Source organism: Nuphar pumila, chromosome 15 (genome assembly GCF_984573655.1).
Source record: "Nuphar pumila chromosome 15, dmNupPumi1.hap1.1, whole genome shotgun sequence".
Taxonomy (NCBI): Eukaryota; Viridiplantae; Streptophyta; class Magnoliopsida; order Nymphaeales; family Nymphaeaceae; genus Nuphar; species Nuphar pumila.
The window spans coordinates 48,714,881-48,738,281 of record NC_143263.1 but is presented as its reverse complement, the minus strand read 5'-3'; positions in this window follow the sequence as shown (position 1 = coordinate 48,738,281).

Here is a 23,401-nt window from a genome sequence, read left to right as displayed (position 1 = left end):
AGAAAAATGATTTTTTTTAATAAGACTTAGAAAAATTTGAGAAAACTGATTTCTCTAAATTGAAATTGAACTTGCAAATGAATGAAATGAATGAATATGGACTTGAAAGACTTGACTTTAAGGAATTGAGAAAATCCTTTTTGTATTTTTGAGAAATGCAATGCATTTTGAAGTTAACCTAAGAGTGTAGGCTGAATGTGGCTAATACGAAGATTACAAATCTGGGTCTCATTCGTATTCTGACTATGGCCATAAATACAAATTCCACCGAGTTTGTCAACTCCATAAGAGCTAGTGCACGTGCCATTTGTGTAGACCATAGTGAATTGGTAAAAATATGCATGAATTGGCATACATAGCAGTTATATATATCAAAGCTTAAAACTATATGCAATGCAAATCCTAATTTATGCAGGAATTGAAATTCTTATTCCAAAATTAATTATAATTTACATCACTGATCAAATTTAAATACAGAAATTTAAAAGAAAGTAAAGTCTTCAATGTTCCTGCAAAACTAGAAAACTGGTTAGTGAAGATATGTTGGCTTTTCTAGATTTATCCAGCAATATCTGGAAATTGCTGGATTTTGCTAGATATAAGCCCTTTTCCATGATTTCCTTAAATTAAAATGATGAAATATGAAATAAGATTGAATAAATAAGGAAGATAAGATATGAAATTTCGAAATTGGGGTTAAAATGACCAAAATACCCCTGATAGCAAGACTATGGCCTTGAAATCAGGGTTTTCAGAAAGATATTTTGTAAAATACAACTTTTGAAATACAAATAAGAATAAATTGAACTAAGTAAGATATGACATGATTAAAAATATGAAAATTAGGGTTTAGAATTTTGAAATTGAGGTCAAATGACCAAATTGCCCCCGATAGCAAGACTATGGCCTTGAAATCAGGGTTTTCTGAAATAGATTTTGGTAAAAACTTGGGATTTATGATTGAAATAAATACAAAATCAAACATGAAACACCCTAATATGATTCTAGACATGAGTAAACCCTAAAAACATTTAATTGCACACGAAAATCAAGAAATATCCCAAATATCATGATTTTGGCAATATTTTTTGGATCTTTCAGGGACCCTATTTTGCAATTTGATCAATTTAGGCATCAAACGGATTCCAAATTTCATAAAAAATGGTACATGCACTTGTTATGTCTCTGAAGTCAGATTGAAATCATAAAAATAAATTTTTTGACATTATTTTAATCCGAAAATTGCATTAAAACCCTAAAATATGTTGTTTTTAACCTAGGTCACAAACCAGTTTCAGAGTTAGACCTAGGTCACAATCCATTAAAACTTATGAATTTTTAAATAGAAAAACTAGGAAGAAAAATAGAGATTTTCCAATTTACAGATCGGAAAAAACATCTTCGGTTAGGGAGAAACTCTTCCGGCAATCTGAACTAAAATCTAACAAATCTAACAAGGGTTAAAACAGCTACTTAGGCTTGAAAATATAGAACTAAATAGAAAACCTAATCAAAAATTTCTGAAATTTTAGCAGTGAACAGTGAACAGAAAAATAATAATACTCACTTTTTACAGATCATGAATCGGATCTGTGTTTTGGGATCTATGAATAACACAAGTCTGATTAGGGTTTTGGTAAACCCTAACGAGTTTTAAATTTAAAATCAGATTCTCTGACAAAGGAAAAATACAAAACAGAGATCCAAAATTCCCTAAATTTCACAGTAAATAGATCTCCTCAATATGAATCAATGACACTTTACAGATCTTGAATCGGACATCGGATGAGAAAACCCACACAAGTGCAAGTTACCCTTCTAATTTTAACAACGATTTTAAAGTTTTAAAAACCCGTTTTGATGTCAGATTTTTCTGACAGGGTTCCCGAATCCCAAAACCTCTTATTTTTTTACAGTAGTTCAATTACACATGCATTTATCACATATAAAAAAATTAGAAATTAACAGTAAATATTTCAATCTGAAATAACATGCTTTTTACTGTTCTAAGTTTAAAACACACAGAAATCTAATAAACTTAAGAAATCATGTTTTATCTAATGAAAACAATAAAAGCAATACCAAAACAGTAAAATAAAAATTATTTCTATGCTGGAAAACGTATAATAAACATGAATAAATAAATAAATAAATAAATAAAACTTAGGGAATCAATGGCTGGAATTTGATGTTACCTTTAAAAGCATGGATTTAACCCATTAAAAGGGTAAATCACATGTTTTATTGGTTAATAATGCAAAAGAGAATGCTAAAATCGATTCTAGTGGATTAGAATCCCTGTAAAACACAAAAACAAAGTTAGATCATCTTCTTGGACCGTTCTTTATGGTTCTTGAGGTTGAATCATGGTTGAATCTTCATAAGGAGGGGCGTCCAAGGCTAAATCCATGCTTAAACTATGAAAAACACTAATAAAACATTAAAAATTGAAGAGAGTATTTACCTTGGAGTTGCAGCAATGGAGGAAGGGATGGAGAGGAGACAGAAGCTCCAAGAATCTCTAAAGAGGGTGAATGGAAAAATCGTCCCCCCTATAGCCTCCTTTTATAATAAAAAAATTAGGTTTTAAAAAACACACTTTTGAAAATTTTGGACTCTCTAAGGGGGGGCGATTTTTTGGTGGAGTTACTATACTAGCCCTAGCCTAAATTATCCTAAATAATGCCTAATTAACCCCTAGCCTATCCTAGAAAATCCTCAAATGTGATGCCACTTGGCATTTTCCACATTTGGGTTTTTAAAGTTCTTTAAAAACCTTTAAAAACACTAGTTTTAAAATCCAAACTTCAAAATGAGTTTTTAAAATAGCTTTTGACTCTTTTAAACCTCTAACACTCACCAAGACACTGACTAACCCTAGTCTAGCCCTGACTTACTCGAATATGGCGCCACCCCGAGTGGGCCCTACTTGAGTTTTTCAAAAAACGATTTTAAAACTTGAAATTGAGAGAGTTTTCAAAAGATTTTTAAAAGTAAACTTTGAAATTAAAATTTTTGAAATGGCATAGGGTCCTAACTGGGTCAGAACTCCTCTGGATATGGTTCCAACTGAGTGGGCCCACATCGATTTTTGAAAATTTTGAAATAAACACTGAAAACAGCTTTGAAAAGGGGTTAAAATCAATAATTGAATTTCAAGATTTTTGAAAATAGAGTCTTAAGCGAATTGGAACTCCGGGTTAGACTCCTGAACTCTTAGGACTCTGATATTTTGGATTTTAAAAGCCAAATGAAAGAGTTTTTGAAAGAATTTATCAGAAATTGGTAAAACAAGTCGAAAAATACAGTCAGGGTTAGACTCCTAACTCGACCGAAACTCTGAACTAGAGTCCTGAATTAACTGGACTCTGTAAAATGACCTAAATTTTGAAAACGAACGGAAGAGATTGAAAATGAAAGTAAAACAGAACTTCAAAACAGACTCCTGACTGGATTAGGACTCTTGGACAGAGTCCTGATCGGACTGAAACTCTAGAATTTTGAGAAATTTGATAAATAAAGGAATTCAGAAGCGACATCACTTAAATGAGTCTCATCTGAGAATTGAAATCAATTGAAATTTGAATTTAAAATGAATCCAGATTGTTTTCTGAAAAAATATTTAGAAATATAAAGTCCTGGGGTTAGAAAATGACAGAATATTGAATAAAAACCCAGGTTTTAAAAATTGATTCTGAAAGTAAAGCTTTAAAATAGAATCTGGATTAAATGTTTTGAAAACAAGAATGCTGGATCTCGAAAATCAGATGTGATGACATGCAATGTTATGCAATGCAATGAAATGACATGTTGAATGCAATGATATGCAATGACACATGAAATGTAAGCACTGTATGAGAGTGAAAATTTGGGGTGTTTACAGATGCCCCTCTTTGCTGCTAAGCCGGTTGAAAGCCGAGCTTAGTGGCAAAGAAAACACACCAAATTCAGACTATAAAAATGCCCCAGTTAGATGAATCTGACTGGGTATGAAGGAATTAATCAAAGTGATGATGGTAGATATGAAATGGAGAATAAGGAGAAAACTTTGCTTCAAAAGAAGTGAGATTCAGGTTTTGCCCTTGACCTGGATGAGACGGGAGATACCTCGTATGGAAGGAAGCTCAGGCTTAACCCTTAACCTGACCGGGTTGAAAATGGAATACCTCATCAAAAGAGACTCAGGTTTAACCCCTTATCCTGAGAGGGAAATGAAATACCTCATCAAAGGAGGCTCAGGTTTGTACCCTTGACCTGATTGGGCAGAAAAATGAACGGAATCCTCGAGAGAAGAGACTGTGATGGAACCTTCGAATTTTGCACAATAAATCCAATAGGGGTTTTGCAAAAGGATGGAATTGGGGTCCCTAAAGTTTGAAAAGGGATTGGATTTTGGGTGCCTCATGGCTGAGACTAAATAACTTTTGAAATTGCCTTTTGCTGGAATTGGTGGCTTAACCTCAAGCCGAAATTGGACTGTCTATGGTGGGACAGTGGGGACACAGGGAAGTGTGCGAATCTGAGAGCCCAGGCGCTTAGATTATACCAAAGAAGGGAAGGAATCTTGAAAACTCCCGTTATCAAGTCCTAAAAGGGATGGTGTCAGGATGTGCTAAAGATGAACCTCAAGCTCTCGATTCATGCCAGGATAGCTAGAAAATATTGTCAAAATGTTGAAAATTATTATTGATTCAAAATGATTGGAAAATGATGCACATTGGTGCAAAAATATTCCTTCTTGTCTACCGAAAGTATTACCTCTGACTGGGCTTAACTCCATAGAATCAAGATTCGAATTCAAATTGCCTGCGATTGGCTTTCTTTCAAGGAGGTTATCAATTTCCTTGATATGGACGGAAAAGAAAGTATTCTTGATATTGCGAGAGCTATTGGTGAAAGAATATTGATAAAAGAATTTCACAAAATTAAAGAAGATTCTTGATAGATTCGGCAGTCTGATATCCTGGGATTCTTTTCTCATGATGATCTTTTTGCACTCTCTTTTTAACAGAATTGGAGTTCTCTTGGATTTTTTTGGGAATTACATCATCCTTTATTTTGGAGATGTCCTGACTTTTCTCTCTTCTTTTTTTTTGAAAGGGTACGTCACAAAGTCCTTCATCTCAGAGATGTTCTGATCCTTCTTTTCTCTCAGGGATTATATTGACAGTTATTGGCTCTTTGGATGGAAATCTCTTGGTGATAGCAGAAATTAACTATCTTTTAGGGTTTGTCGAGAGGCTCATCGCAGTCGCCTTCATCTTGACGGTGCTCTGAACTTTCCCTCGAAGGATCGGTCACAAACTCCGTCATCTTGGAGATGATTCAAATCTTCTTTGGCCTCGGGGGTCTACTCGCCTAATTCGCTTTCATCTTGACGACAGTTGAGAGATCCCTTTTGCAGATATTTAATTGCAGTTTAGGTGATTGAGGAGATATAGAGATGGTATGGATTTTTCTGTGTCACCCAGGATATTTCGATTGCTTTATTTTTCAAGAATGGTCTTTAAAAATGTGTCATTGACTGCGATCAATATCAATCACTCATGGCTTTGCAACAACATTGAATATTCTTTGTTGGCCATATCGCGAATTTATTCTTTCATCCTTTTGGTTGGCCAATAGAAAGATTTTGAATTTTGAATCATTTTTCGCGAAAGCTTTGTCTTTTCAGAAGTAATACTGAGGGTATTCTGAGGTAATAATTTTGTGCAATAAAGATTTTTGAAATCAACAAATATTCGATGACAAATTGGCAAAATTTTCTTGAAATCTCTTGTGAAAGTGAGCATTTGAGGTGCAACGCAACACATCCATGACAGAAATTCTCTTCTCCTTTCCCCAAAGGAGACGATTCAGAAATTGGAATTAGAAATTACTCCTCTCTTCCCTGAAGAGGAGGTGTTTGCAAAACGAACTTTCGAAGAGAAATTACGCTTTCGTCAAAACTTCCTAACATTAGGCTTCTCTTATGGAAAGGGGGTCGGTATTGGTGAGGTTAGTGAATTGGTCATGAAGAAACGAGTTCATCATACTCCCCTCGAAAAGAGGATCCTTCATGATGAAATAGCCTAGTCTGAAATTATGGTCACAAGGAAAGCGAACTTCCGTCGAAGCTCTCTCTGAACTAAGGGTTCCTTGTATGAAATTAGAATTTTGTTTTGCAAACGGTTCACAAAGACACGAGTCCCTTCAAACTCTCCCTGAAAAGGGGCTAAGTGAATGAATTGGATAGCATGCAAAAAGAACGAGCTCCCTCGAACTCTCCCTATAAAAAGGGTCTCTCGCAAGAGAAAATGATTGAAATTGGATATTGGATGACCCAAAAGAGTCAAATTTGGAAATTGGAAATTGAAAATTTGAATTTTGGATTCTGAAATTTGGTATTTGAAAATGAAAGTTGGAAATCTGGAAATTTGAAATTTGAAATTGATTGACCTAAAGGTCGAAATTAGAAATTTGAAATTTGAGGTTTGAAATTTGAAATTGGAAATTTGAAATTTGGTAATTGGGAATTTAAAAATTGGAAATTGATTGACTCAAAAGGTCGTCATTTGAAATTGGAAATTAGATGACCTGGAGATCAAAATTGTGAATTGGTTTACTAGGAACGACATGGGTTCTGTAGAGATTCAGACTAAGAACGACATTGGTTTGATTGAGAACGACATTGGTTCGATTGAGAACGACATTGGTTCACTGGGAACGACATGGGTTCAATAGGGATTCAGCCTAAGAACGACATTGGTTCAATTGAGAACGGCATTGGTTCACTGGGAACGACATGGGTTCAATAGGGATTCAGCCTAAGAACGACATTGGTTTAATTAAGAACGGCATTGGTTCACTGGGAACGACATGGGTTCACTGGGAACGACATGGGTTCAATAGGGATTCCGCCTAAGAACGACATTGGTTCAATTGAGAATGGCATTGGTTCACTGGGAACGACATGGGTTTCATAGGGATTCAGCCTAAGAACTATCAATTCCTTAGGAATTTAACCTAAGGATCACAGTTTAAGAAGGAAGGGTTCAACTTATGGGTTTTGAATTTGGGAAATAAAAATTCTTAGTTCATGATTTGAATAGACCATCATAATTAGCTTTTCAAAGCCTATTTTCAGGATTAACCCCTTCTCCTGAGCGGGGAATGAACTTGATGCCAATTCATGCCAATGAAAATTGATACAAATGAATGCAGATGTATGCAAATGCGAAAATGATATAAATGAATACACATACGTGCAATAATGAGAGATTTGTTTATCCTGCCTGCACACAGGGTAGATAAAGACGAAATTTCAAAATGCCTCAATATAACTGGGAGAGGAGAATTTGATCATTATTGAAGAAAATTTAAGGAATTACAAAGAATAGGACATGATTAAGTATAGAATTTTTTCAAATGTCGAGCATTGATAGGATCTGATAATTCTACTCCATCAGCATTGATGAGCCGATATGAATTGCGGGGTAATGCCTCTTTGACAACATAGGGACCTTCCCAATTTGGTGACCACTTGCCACCTGGGCGGTGCTTGAGATATGTCATTGATCTGAGCACTAGATCATTGACTCGAAATTTTCTTTCAATGACAGATTTTGCATATTGTCTGGTTATCCTTTGACGATACGATTAAGCGTGCTCTGCTGCTCTGAGCCTTTTCTCATCTAGCAAATCAAGTTGTACTAGCCGTTGTTGCTGATATTAATCAAGCGGTAATTCTAGAAGTGATGCAAATTTCAGAGCAGGTTTTTGAACATGTAGAGGCAGTACTACTTCAGTTCTGTAGACAAGTTCTGACGGAGTAGCATTAGTTGGAGTTCGAATAGTGGTTTTGTATGCCCACAACGCATCATGAATCTTTTCATGCCAGTCACGACCTGTTTCCAAGGTTTGCTCCAATATTCGAATCAGAATCTTATTGGTGGCTTTTGCCTGACCATTCCCTTGAGGATAATAAGGAGCGGAGAAATGATGATGAATTCGGAACTTTGAGCAGAATGTTCTCATTCTCTCATTCTTGAAATGACTGTCATTGTCTGACACAATATCATGCGGTATGCCAAAACGGCAAAGGATATTCTTGTGAATGAAAGAGACTACGTGTCGACCCTCTACTGTGCGTAGAGTGACTGCTTCTACCCATTTAGTAAAATATTTTGTTGCAGCAAGAAAGTATTTGTGACCATTTGAGGTAAACGGAGTAATGGGGCCTACGACATCAAAAGCCCACATGGAAAATGGCCATGGTGAGACGACAGATTGTAAGTATGTCATTGGCGCATGAATAGAAGGTGCATGCATCTGGCATTGAACGTACTTCTTCACAAAACGATAGCAATCTTGTTGCATGGTCCTCCAGTAATATCCTGCTCAGATGATTTGTTTGACAAGAGTTTGGTAGCCAACATGACCACCGCAAATGCCTTCATGTGCTTCTTGCACAACTTCTTTGGCTTCCTCTTCGTCCAAACATCTGGAATATTTAGAACTGAATCCACGACGATAAAAGACGTCGGCAAGAATAAAATATCGAGCAGACATGCGCTGAATTGCTCGCTGCTCTTTCTTTGAGAATTCTGGAGGAAATTCGCCAGTTTTATTGAAATTCTTGATGTCATGATACCAGGGCTTCTTCTTTTGCTCAACCTGGTTTATCTGCTCTACTGGGACGAAAGCAGGTTGATCAAGTCTACCAATTTCAAAGGAGCGACAAGATTCTTCGTTCTTGAAGAACATGATGGATCCCAGATTGGCTACACTGTCTGCAACTTGATTGAAGTCTCTCTTGATATGGAAAAGTCGGAATTCTTCGAATTTGTCGGCGAGAGTTGAGACGATCTTCTGATAAGGAAGTAATTCCTGATCCTTCACTTGCCATTCGGCTAGGACTTGATTGACGACGAGCAAAGAGTCGTCATAAGCATGCACTCTTTTGACATTAAAGTCCTGTAGAATTTTTAGACCTTGTATCAAAGCTTCATACTCGGCCATATTATGCGTGCACTGGAAATCCAGTTTGAGAGAAAAGGGGATCATCTCCTTCTCTGGTGTGATCAGAAAGATCCCGGTCCCTATGCCTGCCATATTCTTAAAATCGTCGAAGAATAAATTCCAAATTGGGGATTGTTGAATATTGCAGATCCGCTCATCGGGGAAATCGTCTTCGGCTTTAACATCCTCTGCCAGAGGAAAATCTGTCAATTGATCTGCAATTGTTTGGCCTTTGATAGATTGTTGGGAGACATACTCCAGATCATATTGCATCAATAGGACTTGCCATTTGGCAATTCGTCCGCTGAGAAATGGTTGTTCGAGAATATACTTGAGAGGATTTAATTTGGATAGAATCTTGATTTCAGACGCCAACAGATAATGTCTCAATTTCTGACACATCCAAACCAAAGCTAAACATGTCTTCTCTATCTGAGAGTATTTCTTCTCATAATCAATGAAGTTTTTACTCACATAGTAAATGGCATGCTCTATCAAACTGCCTTCTTCGTATTGCGTCAAGAATCCGCCGCAAGCAACTTGACTAACTGAAATATATAGCAATAGGGGCTTCCCCAATTCTGGTGGTTTTAAAACAGGAGGGTTGAGCAAGTATTTCTTGATGCGTTCAAACGACTGTTGACACTCTGGTCCCCATTCGAACCTCACTCCTTTTCTGAGCAAATGATTGAAAGGCTCACATCTCATGGCCAAATTAAAAATAAATCACTGAATTGATTGCATGCGTCCCTGAAGGCTACGCAATTCTTTGAGATTAGTCGGGGGCGGCATGTCAATGATAGCCTTGGCCTTAGCGGGATCCATTTTTATCCCCTTCTTGCTGACCAAGAAGCCTAGCAACTTGCCGGATTCGACTCCAAAAACACATTTTTGTGGATTGAGTCTTAGCTTGTAAAGAATGAGTCGCTTGAAGACTTGATTGAGAGCTTCGATGTGATCTTCCTCTTCTTTGGATTTCACCAGAATATCATCGACATATGCATCCATGATTTTATGCATCTGGTCATGGAAAATGATGGTCATAGCACGCTGATAAGTGGCTCCATCATTCTTAAGCCCAAAAGGCATAACCGTATAACAGAAAGTGCCCCAAGGAGTGGTGAAGGATGTTTTGGATTGGTCACGAGCAGCCAACTTGATCTGATTATATCTGAAGTATCTGTTCATAAAGGAAAACATAGCATGTCCAGTCGTGCTATCAACTAGGAGATCAATATTTGGGAGCGGATAATCATCCTTTGGAGTGGCTTTATTGAGATCTCTGAAGTCAATGCAGATTTAAACCTTGTCATTCTTCTTAGGAACTGCTACGATATTTGCCAGCCAGTCCGGATAATCAATGGTTCGAATGAACCCTGCTTTGAGTAGGTCTTCCATACCTTCCTTAACTTGTTGTTCCACTCGAGGATCCATCTTTCTTAACTTCTGCTTAACAGGTTTCGCATCAGGTTTCAAAACGAGGCGATGTTCTACTAATTTAGGATCTAAACCTGGCATATCCTCATAAGTCCATGTGAATACTTCTTCATGCTGCTTGAGAAAATTAGTGAGCCTTTCTTTCTCTCTCGGACTCAAACCGTTGCCAATTTTGAGAATTCTAGGATCATCTTCTGATCCAATATTGATGTCCTCAGTCGGATCCTGAACTAAGGATGATGGCTCGTCTTGTTTCTAAACTGATGAAAATTCTGGTAATTCTTGAAGAACTGAATCGAACTTTGCAGACTCTTCTGACTGCTTTGTAGTCTGTCTGCATTCTGTTCTTATTTTGACCTGATGAATTACTGCTGACTTCGAACAGGCATTTGGATTAAGGACGAGCTTCTTGATAGATCGAACAGACATTCTGAAAATTAGAGAGTAAATTGATTCAGGGAAATCGCCCATCATAAAACAAATTGCTTTTATTGAGAAGATAATTGAAAAAATAAGATATCAAAGTAATGACAATTTTGCAAAGATTTGATAATGAGAAGTAAAGAGAGAAATGACATCCAGATAGATAAAGAAAACTTGCAACTTTATTGAAAGATAGAATTGATCAAATGACAATGATGAAAATGGGATATCATCCCGACAAAAGAGTAGAAATAAAAAGACAAGCAAATTCTTTTAATGTGTCCCCTTGACGAAAATAGTGCCCTTTTGAGATTTTCTGCCACAAAAGCCTAATCCGGCCCTTTTAGGGCAATGCTGAGGAATCACTAGTTCGAGACAACCATCTTCATTTTTTGCCTAGGCCTTGAAAAGGTTGATAGTCATGCTTCATTAATAGATCAAATCCCCTTTTGGCCTTCATAAATTGGGAGAATTGAGGATGATCCTTGAGTGTGTTGTAGTCAATTTGTCCTCCAATCTTGAAGAACTGTGGGTCTTCCCATTGGGTTGTAGCCACTGTATGCTCGGGTTGTTCTGTCATTTGCAATATTTCTGAATTTTCTTCAAAGTTGACCTCTTCAATTCCCCTAATGCTAGGGATATCAGTAGTAAAAGTGGGCCTGGGAACCATGGGTTGTGTCAACCTCTGCTCTGGATCTTCGCCCAAGACTGTTGTGATCATACCACCTTTTGACCACTTGATGCACTGATGCAGAGTAGATGGTACTGCGTTTGTGTTGTGGATCCATGGTCTCCCGAGAAGCAGATTATAGGTGGGCGGCATATTGACCACGTGAAAGAGGATTGAATGGATCGAGTAGTCAATGAAGATTTCCAGAAAGATTTTTCCTCTCGCTGTTTGGCCATGATTATCGAACCCATAGATGGTGATAGGATCCGGAATATATTCTTCTTTAATGCCCAAAGCTTTGGCTGTCATTTCTAGACATATATTGAGGTTGTTGCCTCCATCTATCAACACGTGAGGAACGGTCATCCCTCTGGTTCGAACCACAACATACAGGGCGTTGTTGTGAAATACATGAGGCTTAGGGAGATCCTCGTCCGAGAAAGTAACTGGAGCATTAGTCATGGCTTGATTGACTATGTGAGCCATGTCTTCAGAGGTTATGCTTGGCTTCACTTTAATTTTCTGCAGTAGATCATTCAACACCTGCTGATGCTTGGTAGAAGCTTGGGTTAAGTCCAAAATTGAGACATTGGATAACGCTGTAATTGGATTTGCAGTCGATGCCTCGTTTTCTTCTGGGGCGGGCTTAATAAAATGCTTGGGGATCCATGGCATTCTTCTGTCTACCTCGGGAGATATCCCAGCGGGCTTGTTAAATATTTTCATTTTTCCAAAGGCTAAAATAAGGTTCATTTTTTGAGCTTTGGACTGAGCTTGTTGCAGCATAAGGACCTGATGTTGAGCTTGTATGTCTTTTTTAGAGCATGGTCTGATATGCTCCTGTGGTTGAAACGACTGTTCAGTGACGACTGTTGTGGAATGACGAGGAAATGGCTCTTTCAGAATTTCTATATTTTCGTCTTCGGCACCCTCTACCAGAAGATTCTTGTCAATGAGATCCTGAACGATATTCTTGAGAACAAAGCAGTTCTCAGTATTATGCCCCACTGTTATGTGGAATTTACAGAATTGATCCTTGAATTTTCCCATGGGCACAGGGGGGTCGACCAGCCTAGGCAATTTGACCGTCTCCTTGGTCAACATGTACTCGAGCACAGTCTCGAGTGATTGGTCTAATGGAGTGAACTTCCTGTCATAACTCCATCCTTCATGTTTTACTTTCTCTCGGGGTTTCGGTCCCTACTCTAACTGAAGTGGTTTGCTGAATTGCGGGATCGATTTTCCTTTCTGATCATTCTTGTTTGAATTTCCTACCCCATAACAGAAGTCTCCATTCTGCCCCTTGCGATGATTCCATTTATCATTTCGGGTAGAGTGAGTGAAATGAGTCTTCTTCTTTGACTCATTTTGGCCGTTGTTCTTGGTGAAGGTAAAGCCTTCATAGAAACCATTCTACATACTCAACTCGAGTCATTCAGCTCGCTCTGTTAATTCAATAAAGGTTCTGGACGGTGCGGTGGAGATGAGGCCTTTCAGAGGCTGCGAGAAATTACTCAATATTAGGGACAAAGCATGCCCCTCTGATATGGGATCTCTCATCTTATTACAGGCTGACCTCCAACGATGGATAAAATCTTTGGCCTTTTCATTTTCTCTCTGCTTGAGGCCGCAGAGATGACAGAGGGTGGGAAGCGCCTCAGCATTAAAGAGGAATCACTCGATGAACATGTTCACCACTTTGTCAAATTCTTTCAGCTCGATCGGGTTGACATGCTCCGAGTATCATTTGGCTGTCGTTCCCTCCAGGCTGCGAGGGAAACAAAGGAAAAGTGCCTGATTATCTCGCTTAAATCTTGAACATTCAGCGAAGAACATGGCGAGATGAGCCTTGGGGTCGCAAGAACCATCGAATTTGATAAACTTTCTGGGGAGATTATCCAGATTGCCGTCCCCCATCCAAACCATCATAGAAGTCTTCGCTAGTGAAGACTTTCTTGCCCTTGTCGCGGGCCTGCAGGTCTTTAACCATTTCATCATGTCTTTGAGTTGCGACTGAGTAGGGTCGTCAACGGACTGATTTCTGGACTTATAAGCCGACCCCTGCCCCTGAGTCGACCTTTTGAATTCTTGCTTATTTTCATATTCCTTGTCAGTATCATCTGCTGATTCTGACTCATCAGACATTTCTTCATGACGACTCTGCCTTTTGATGATTTTCACATTCTTGGCTGTGTGACCCCTATCTTTCTGCTTGATCTGAGTCTGCTCAACACTGGCTTCAGCTTGCTCTGCCAGCATCTTGGTCATCATTTTCTTAAACATAACATACATTTGGGGATCAATGTCATCCTCAACCTGCTGCCCTTGATTTCTGTTGAAATGCGGGGAACCCATCTCTTCTTCTGAAGCTGCTGAGTGTGTCATGCCTTCAACCTGTGCAATTTTCTTTCCAGGTCTTGTCTGAACCATCGAGTATCACAAAATGTTCTCTTGAATGTCACTGATGCTCTCTGCAAGGTAGAACTGATGATTAGGCTTTTAAAAGAAATTTGGTTGGAGAAAAATATTTGTTGCGAATTTTGGTAGACAATTGAAATAATATCCCATTACTAGGGATTGAGTCGTCGTTGGAGTTACGACAATTGCGTTGTCATTCCTTTGCAAAAATAAACAACTGAAAAATATGCCTTGTTACCTAGGCGAGGTCGTCAAACCAAGGTTAAATAAAGATTAAAGGAATTTTATTGAAAATATGATTTTAATAATACACTTGACAAAGGGGAGGGGGAGAGACAATTTTCCACCACTGCTGATAATCAGAGGACACTCGAGGACCAGAAAAAATAGTAAGAGTAACAAAGGAATCTCAGCCATGTCTGGCAGAATGGTATGCTCCGGACCACTGATCTGATGTGAGATCAAACTCTGGCAAGACCCCTAATAGTGGGCGAATCTCTACACGCTTTTGACTCTGAGAGAACTGCCTGAAACACCGCTCTGGATGGTAGTATGCGCAGAAGAAGAGACCAAGTAGCCTGAACCGCTTGTCGTATGCATAAGTATATCTGGGAGGTGACTCCTGACGATCAAAGTAGTCTCATACGACTTCTTCCTCCTAAAGGTTATCGATCAAGAATCGGTATCAAGCAACTGGAAGAAGCTTTTCACTATTGTATCTGAATGAGCTAGCTCGGGCTGGCATATGCCAAAGGAACCAAGATTGCAATGCATAGGTGCACCCTTCGACTAGAATTGATTCTCCAAGTGTGAAGCGGGTCAACCCTCTGTATAAAAAGGCGAGTGCGGCCATGGCAATGGAGAGGTGGCTGGTCTGTCGACTTCCCCACCTTCGCAGAAGTTGAACTATCCTGATATCCATGTAATTTCGTCCATCTGAAAAGAGAGCGAGTCCCACAGTGCATAAGACCATCGCATGCTGGATTCTCTCTCGAGTTGTCCTGGACAACGAGCTGACTTCCACAAATGCTCCATACTGTCTGTAGATTTCGAGCAGGTCCACATATTCGTTTCCATCCTCCTCGATCAATGGCCAAGACTTGCGTCCTGTCATGCGAGCTAAAGCATCTCGGGGATCCAGACCCTTGACATTAATCAAAAACTGTTTCTCCAATGGATCTCCAGGCTGACCGGCTGGCTCGGGCAATCCCATGATTTCTGAAAATTCATCTATCAGCGTTGTCATCTCGCCCCATGGGAACCAGAAAGTAGAAGTGCTTGGATTCCACCGTTCTGCTAGTGCATAGATCAAATTGTCGTTGATTGTCTGCTTTCCCACTACGGATGCCAGTTCTAACCCACAATCGTCCAAGTGGTCCGGAAACATATGAGAGAAGTTCTTGAACCATGAATAGTACCACCGGGAAAAGAAGGATCCGGTGCTGAGGACTCGATGCTCAGGAAGACTTTGTCGCACCTCATAGGAGATGTGACTCTCAGGGAAGACTAAATCAAGCTGACTGGATGCCATCAGACTGGAAAACACGGAAAATTGTAATAAGACTTGGGAAAATATACAGATTTTGAAAAAATGCAGGCAGGATAAAATGAAGTAGGAAATTCGAGATCCAGAAGAGAGAAAGGATGAAAAATCACCTGGAGTTTTGAAGGAAATTAAAAGAAATTTGGAAAATCATCCAGGGTTTGATGAAATATGAAGGAATACTTCATAAAATGGAAAATGAAGTATTTGAAAAATCGTCCAAGGTTTAAAGCATGGACAATATATGGAAATGGATTGGGGATTTCTGAAAAATCGTCCAATATTTTGGAAAATTAGAAAAATATGAAAAATAACAAGGAAATGACTATAACACATTCAATTATATCTTGCACAAACAAGTATGCACATACAACATTCCCTAAAAGCTGACTCTAGATGCACAAGTTTTGAAATAGCTGTAGGACCTTAATCCTAACTCTAAGGTTCAGATCATCTGTGTCCAATCATGCTATGCCTATATACTCGAGCCAAGGCTCGATGTACGTGGCATAAAATCAATTTCTCTGGTTCTAGGTTCAAGTTTTCCAACATCCTTGAGCATCTGCCGATATATGTTGGACTATGGCCCTTGGTACGTGGCAAGGGGGCATTAGCCCAAATAAGTGGCCCAGTTGTGAGGCTCTGTCCCGAACTATGGTTCTGGAAGAGAGCCCAGCAACGTGAAGACCGGGTAAAGATAAGTGGGGTGGTTTTTTGAAAACATGATCACATGCAAGCAAACAGAAGGCTCTAAGTCCTAAAGAGATAGAATTTTGAAAAATTTGAAGAAGCAAACATTCTTTTCAATCAAGCCTAGATTGAGGAGGGTTGTATTAGACCTAAGTCCATGTGAGCATGAAAAATTCCTCCTCAATATGGTCCTACCAAACCATACTTAGTCTGTATACAATCCATGTCAGCTGGGTTCAAGACTAGGCTCCTAGGTTCACATGATATCATGAAATAAAAGCTGACATTCCATGAAACACGATTTTGACAATTTAAACTAAGTCAAACACACAATTGATCAGGCGAAGACAGGTCCCATCACGGTCGCCAAACCTGTTATCATCGCAAAATTTTTACTTTTGCGAGTCAAACTGACCTTTGAAAAAGATTTTGAAAATAACTCGCCTCCGTTTTAAAATGTGGGATAATTCCGAAGAATGGGACTCGCATGTCGGTACGAGGTTCAACCGTTCCTGGCGCCTTTACCAGGGGTAATTGAACCAAGGATCAATTATGTGCTTAGCTTTGCTCAACTTGTCTAAATCATGTTCTATTTCCTAAATGCACAAAGAATCAGGCATGTGCTATGATTTTCTGAAAATACAGGTTTGAAAACATGATGTTTGCTTTGAATATTGAAATACTTGGAAAATTCTTTGAAAATAAATTCTTTGAAAATCGTGCATCATGATTGAGATATTGTATTTGAGAAAGTGAAAATCGATTTCTGAAGAGTCTAGACGTTTTGTGAAAATCGATTTTGAGAAATGTGAAATAACTTTGGAAAATTTGATTTCTTTGAATTCAAACTTTGAAATTGAAAATATAACTTAGAAAATCGAATTTGGAACTTGGGAAATACTTGAAATATCATTGGAAAATCAATGTTTTGAGAAAAATGATTTTTTTTAATAAGACTTAGAAAAATTTGAGAAAACTGATTTCTCTAAATTGAAATTGAACTTGCAAATGAATGAAATGAATGAATATGGACTTGAAAGACTTGACTTTAAGGAATTGAGAAAATCCTTTTTGTATTTTTGAGAAATGCAATGCATTTTGAAGTTAACCTAAGAGTGTAGGCTGAATGTGGCTAATACGAAGATTACAAATCTGGGTCTCATTCATATTCTGACTATGGCCATAAATACAAATTCCACCGAGTTTGTCAACTCCATAAGAGCTAGTGCACGTGCCATTTGTGTAGACCATAGTGAATTGGTAAAAATATGCATGAATTGGCATACATAGCAGTTATATATATCAAAGCTTAAAACTATATGCAATGCAAATCCTAATCTTTGCAGGAATTGAAATTCTTATTCCAAAATTAATTACAATTTATATCACTGATCAAATTTAAATACAGGAATTTAAATAGAAGTAAAGCCTTCAATGTTCCTGCAAAACTAGAAAACTGGTTAGTGAAGATATGTTGGCTTTTCTAGATTTATCTAGCAATATCTGGAAATTGCTAGATTTTGCTAGATATAAGCCCTTTTCCATGATTTTCTTAAATTAAAATGATGAAATATGAAATAAGATTGAATAAATAAGGAAGATAAGATATGAAATTTCGAAATTGGGGTTAAAATGACCAAAATACCTCTGATAGCAAGACTATGGCCTTGAAATCAGGGTTTTCAGAAAGATATTTTGTAAAATACAACTTTTGAACTACAAATAAGAATAAATTGAACTAAGTAAGATATGACATGATTAAAAATATGAAAATTAGGGTTTAGAATTTTGAAATTGAGGTCAAATGACCAAATTGCCCCCGATAGCAAGACTATGGCCTTGAAATCAGGGTTTTCTGAAATAGATTTTGGTAAAAACTTGAGATTTATGATTGAAATAAACACAAAATCAAACATGAAACACCCTAATATGATTCTAGACATGAGTAAACCCTAAAAACATTTAATTACACACGAAAATCAAGAAATATCCCAAATATCATGATTTTGGCAATGTTTTTGGATCTTTCAGGGACCCTATTTTGCAATTTGATTAATTTAGGTATCAAACGGATTCCAAATTTCATAAAAAATGGTACCTGCACTTGTTATGTCTCTGAAGTCAGATTGAAATCATAAAAATAATTTTTTTGACATTATTTTAACACGAAAATTACATTAAAACCCTAAAATATGTTATTTTTAACCTAGGTCACAAACCAGTTTCAGAGTTAGACCCGAATCAGGGGTCAATCCTCCATGAAAACTTATGAATTTTTAAAGAGAAAAACTAGGAAGAAAAACAAAGATTTCCCAATTTACAGATCGGAAAAGACATCTTCGGTTAGGGAGAAACCCTTCCGGCAATCTGAACTAAAATCTAAAAAGGGTTAAAACAGCTACTTAGGATTGAAAATACAGAAATAAATAAAAAACCTAATCAAAAATTTCTGAAATTTTAACAGTGAACAGCGAACAGAAAAATAACAATACTCACTTTTTACAGATCATGAATCGGATCTGTGTTTTGGGATCTATGAATAACACAAGTCTGATTAGGGTTTTGGTAAACCCTAACGAGTTTTAAATTTAAAATCAGATTCTCTGACAAAGGAAAAATACTAAACAGAGATCCAAAATTCCCTAAATTTCACAGTAAATAGATCTCCTCAATATGAATCAATGACACTTTACAGATCTTGAATCGGACATTGGATGAGAAAACCCACACAAGTGCAAGTTACCCTTCTAATTTTAACAACGATTTTAAAGTTTTAAAAACCCGTTTTGATGTCTGATTTTTCTGACAGGGTTCCTGAATCCCAAAACCTCTTATTTTTTTACAGTAGTTCAATTACACATGCATTTATCACATATAAAAAAATTAGAAATTAACAGTAAATATTTCAATCTGAAATAACATGCTTTTTACTGTTCTAAGTTTAAAACACACAGAAATCTAATAAACTTAAGAAATCATGTTTTATCTAATGAAAACAATAAAAGCAATACCAAAACAGTAAAATAAAAATTATTTCTATGCTGGAAAACGTATAATAAACATGAATAAATAAATAAATAAATAAATAAAACTTAGGGAATCAATGGCTGGAATTTGATGTTACCTTTAAAAGCATGGATTTAACCCATTAAAAGGGTAAATCACATGTTTTATTGGTTAATAATGCAAAAGAGAATGCTAAAATCGATTCTAGTGGATTAGAATCCCTGTAAAACACAAAAACAGAGTTAGATCATCTTCTTGGACCGTTCTTTATGGTTCTTGAGGTTGAATCATGGTTGAATCTTCATAAGGAGGGGCGTCCAAGGCTAAATCCATGCTTAAACTATGAAAAACACTAATAAAACATTAAAAATTGAAGAGAGTATTTACCTTGGAGTTGCAGCAATGGAGGAAGGGATGGAGAGGAGACAGAAGCTCCAAGAATCTCTAAAGAGGGTGAATGGAAAAATCGTCCCCCCTATAGCCTCCTTTTATAATAAAAAAATTAGGTTTTAAAAAACACACTTTTGAAAATTTTGGACTCTCTAAGGGGGGGCGATTTTTTGGTGGAGTTACTATACTAGCCCTAGCCTAAATTATCCTAAATAATGCCTAATTAACCCCTAGCCTATCCTAGAAAATCCTCAAATGTGATGCCACTTGGCATTTTCCACATTTGGGTTTTTAAAGTTCTTTAAAAACCTTTAAAAACACTAGTTTTAAAATCCAAACTTCAAAATGAGTTTTTAAAATAGCTTTTGACTCTTTTAAACCTCTAACACTCACCAAGACACTGACTAACCCTAGTCTAGCCCTGACTTACTCGAATATGGCGCCACCCCGAGTGGGCCCTACTTGAGTTTTTCAAAAAACGATTTTAAAACTTGAAATTGAGAGAGTTTTCAAAAGATTTTCAAAAGTAAACTTTGAAATTAAAATTTTTGAAATGGCATAGGGTCCTAACTGGGTCAGAACTCCTCTGGATATGGTGCCAACTGAGTGGGCCCATATCGATTTTTGAAAATTTTGAAATAAACACTGAAAACAACTTTGAAAAGGGGTTAAAATCAATAATTGAATTTCAAGATTTTTGAAAATAGACTCTCAAACGAATTGGAACTCTGGGTTAGAGTCCTGAACTCTTAGGACTCTGAGATTTTGGATTTTAAAAGCCAAATGAAAGAGTTTTTGAAAGAATTTATCAGAAATTGGTAAAACAAGTCGAAAAATACAGTCAGGGTTAGACTCATAACTCGACCGAAACTCTGAACTAGAGTCCTGAATTAACTGGACTCTGTAAAATGACCTAAATTTTGAAAATGAACGTAAGAGATTGAAAATGGAAGTAAAACAGAACTTCAAAATATACTCCTGACTGGATTAGGACTCTGGGACAGAGTCCTGATCGGACTGAAACTCTAGAATTTTGAGAAATTTGATAAATTAAGGAATCCAGAAGCGACATCACTTAAATGGGTCTCATCTGAGAATTGAAATCAATTGAAATTTGAATTTAAAATGAATCCAGATTGTTTTCTGAGAAAATATTTAGAAATATAAAGTCCTGGGGTTGGAAAATGACAGAATATTGAATAAAAACCCAGGTTTTAAAAATTGATTCTGAAAGAAAAGCTTTAAAATAGAATCTGAATTAAATGTTTTGAAAACAAGAATGCTGGATCTCGAAAATGAGATGTGATGACATGCAATGCTATGCAATGCAATGAAATGACATGTTGAATGCAATGATATGCAATGACACATGAAATGTAAGCACTGATTGAGAGTGAAAATTTGGGGTGTTTATAATGTTGTAGCGCTTTGCTTAGTTGTGATTCTTAATTGCATATATGTTATGAGAATGCTTACTCACCTAATTTCATTGTCTAAAGGATGTTATTACTTGTTGTTATCACTTATTGCTCAGCATTCATTCTGCTTATTGCCTCTGTATTTGCTTATAGTTGTATTTGTTTAATCATTGTGAATGAATGGTAATAATAGTTGCATCATGCCAACTTTGCTTCTGTTTTTCATAAAATGCCAAGTTCTGGATTTTTTCTCACCAGCTCGCAAGAGTATTGACCCCGTTTTATGGGGATACAGGTGATGACTTCTAGTGGTGTGATGGCTATCGATGTGCAGCAGAGAATTGAACCCACATTCTAGAACTTAGCGATCTTGGCAATTGGTTTTGATAAATCCCTTGTCCAAGAGACATTTTGTAAAGTGAAATAATGTATACTTGTTGGTCTCATTTTTGTAAATCAATTGAAATGTGTTGTTTCTATTTGTTGTTTCCTCCCATAACCCACTTAAAATTTCCAACTGTTTTCCTTTATGGTTTTTCTCACTTGCGCAACGCTTTCAAAAAAAAAATACTCTAAAAATCTAAGGAGTTTCTAAGTTGGGATTTTGGGGCGTTACACTCAATCTCTCTCTTTCTCCACTATGAGGAGTTGTGGCACCCTTCAGGTGTCGCCCTCCCTCTTCCCTTTCTCCATGTCTTGCTGACAAACCCAGAGCCACTAACATTGGTGGCTCACCAGGAGAGAGGGTGTTGAGCACCCTCTCCTTTTTCCTTTTCTTGCAAGATTGGCCGCAGCCAGAGGCTGCTGCCATCTTTCCAAGAAGGGGCCACCAGAGTGAGGGTTTGCTGCCTCTCCCTCCTACCCCTCTAATCGAATGGAGGGCAAGCACCACTGGCACCTACCTCCTTCTTTTGAAAGGAAAGCTAGTTTAGGTAGACCCCTATCAGTTATATACTACACCATTGGGTTTTGAACCTACAACATCCCAACACAAGGTATCGTGCACTAACTCCTCCTACCATACAAGCGGAGTTGTCTGCCCTCTCACCCTTCTCCTTATTAAAGGATCGAGCAAAGCTCGGTCCTGTCACAGGGTTGGGACCAAGCCAGACTCAGCCTGACCACCGAGCCCACCCCTCCCTCTGTTTGCTTATCTTGCCGAGCTGACCTCGGCTGAAATCAAGCTCAGCTACGTCCATGCTTTCATATCGAGGCGGCTCAGATAGTAAACTAAGCCTGGCTCGATCATGTTTTACCCGCCCACCCCTTGGTTTGAGCCTAGCTCACTCAAAAGGCAGCTTAGAGTTGCCTCTTACTTGGCTCAGCCAAGCTGAGTTCGGTAGTGACCGAACTTAGCTCAATCCATCCTTTTAGTACCGAGTCTGGCTAAGTCAAACCGAGTTCAGCTCAGTCGAACGTAGTCCACTTATTTCCCTGCCAAACCAACTTTTTATACCTCATTTTGCTCGATTTGGCTTGCCAATGAAGTCGGCTCGATTTCTTGTATCGAGCTCGGATTGGTTTGATCGACTTGAACTTGGTTCAGATTTGACCCCTGCGACACAATCATCGCCTCGTCCGCTAATATAAGGTCTTAACATCATTCTTTATGCAGCATGATAAAATCTGTTTTTAGTGCTCCACATCGGCACAACAGATGTAACATGTTTACCAAGGCATGAGCATTTAAGAACGTAGGCTCGAAATCATTAGAGATTTAGACCATCTTCGAGGTAGAAGAAAGTTGCATATGAGAACAACGTCGAGATACTTCTAACTTATACGTATTATATTTACATTATATATATATATATATGTATATATATGATTTTAATTCTAGAATGTAATTTTGTGTATTCTTTTCAATTTAAAATTACGTCATTTACTTTGTCATTGTGTTGTAATATGCATAGGCTCTAACTTTCTGTAATTTATTTAGTTCGATGTGTGGTTTTATACATCGGGTCTTGCTTTATGTCATTTACTTTGTCACCATGTTGTAACATGCACAGGCTCCTACTTACATAATTTATTTAGCTCAATGTGTAGTTTCACACATTGGGCCCTGCTTTATGCCATTTACCTTGTCATCATGTTGTAATGTGTAAAGGCTTATACTTTAATATATATATTATTTTATATACATATATAATTTTATAAAGTATATTGTTTTTGTGTACTCCTGCCTGCTTTAAATTATGTTAGTATGTATTTAAAGACGCAGATTTGAGCATCCTCGTCAAAACTTGATTTTTAATAGATTTTACATGTGAAATTTAAAGCTCATATTCTTCGATGTCTCGAAAAGCAAAAAAAATATTTTGTGTTTGCATATTCGCAACTGAGTTTTTTCCTCGAAACAACATAATAAAAAGGCCTCGAGTACGTAGCCTTTGGTGGTACGTA